Below are 1,474 nucleotides of genomic sequence, written 5' to 3'. Positions count from 1 at the left end.
CTTACAGGGACTTAGGAGAGCAGCCCTTTTACATACTGTACAAAGGTAAATGCATTTGATTTGTGAGCTGAGACATTGTACCTTTTAAGGGTCCATAGTGATGGTGTGTTCATTAAGAGTTGCGTTCTTCAGGTAAAGACTCTGCTGCAACTTTGTAACATGTGAGAGCTGAGGCATAGTGAGACTAGAGCTCTTTTACATACATACATTTATGAAAGGGCAGTATTCGAGGCCTAGGTAGTGACCATGCAGAAATTAGGAAGCTACTGCACTGATTTCCAGCTTTTTCTCTTCTTCTTTTCCGATCTTCATATATATGAATGTATGTTTCAGCTAGTTGCAGTGAACCTGTGCCGAACATGACAAAGGAATGAACTGATTTGTGGTTATTTGTATCTCTGACGTACTTAGTTGATAAAAAAATAGAGCTGTGCTTAATACTGACTATTAAAAGATGGCTTGGGATAGCATCTCCCAGATGAAGAGCTGCATTGGCATAAATACTGTAACTCATTATAATCACAGAGACAGGATAAGAAAACACACCAGCTGTTGCCCTGGAACTGTCATTTGTTAGAGCTGTTTCTTAAGGGAAACAGGAATTTGTAGCAGAGACATGAGTCATTTAATGATATCAAGGATCAATGCAGATTGGTATTACTTATTCTGGAAAATGTAAAATGTGTTTGTTGTCAGTTAAAAAAAAAAAAATCAGTATTTCTTGACTAATGCAAAAGACTATACACAGCTTTCAACCTATATACAAAAAAATAAAACTACAGTCATTAGTATTAAAGGTAATGTGGCTTAATTCTTGCACTTTGTATGTCACTGTATAGGTACAAAATTTGTAGGTACCAAGTCAAGTAAAAAATAAACAGATCCATTCAGAAAGTAATTGAGTAAAATCTAACAGTTTCAATTGTAAAAAAAGGAACCCCCTATATTCTTGGAAATTGTGTTTGTCAATGTGGTGATGTAACACTAAACAGCTGTTGGAGGTTTGCTGATCCAAATGGCTGTTCAGCTGGCGTTTTGAGACATGCAAGCTTAAGAAGAAGGATGATGCCTCATTTGTTGTACCCAGCTGTTCTGAATTGCTTAAGCAGTACTTGCTGAGACATGTCGGAAAGCTTTAAAACAGAGGTAAGGGGTGCAGATTGATGTTGAAGAAAAAGAGACTATCGTGAACTGAAAAGAAGGCTATTCCCAGTTGGAAAGATGTATGGATGAGCAACTACTTATGATACATTGGTGGTGTGGGTTTTGGTGTGTGGTTTTTTTTGTTTTGTTTTGTTTTCTGGTACCTTGAAGCCTCCTAACAAACTGTTTCTGCATTCATGAAAATTGGATGTCAGATGGATTTTAGTCCTTTATATAATGGGTAAGATGAATTATGTTGCTTCCTTATATAGGTGTAGGCTGCCTTTTTTTTTTTTCAACCTCTATCCAGAAAGTGCCAAGTAGTAAAATT

Source organism: Merops nubicus, unplaced genomic scaffold (genome assembly GCF_000691845.1).
Source record: "Merops nubicus isolate BGI_N331 unplaced genomic scaffold, ASM69184v1 scaffold30554, whole genome shotgun sequence".
NCBI lineage: Eukaryota > Metazoa > Chordata > Aves > Coraciiformes > Meropidae > Merops > Merops nubicus.
Note: the sequence above shows the minus strand (reverse complement) of the source record.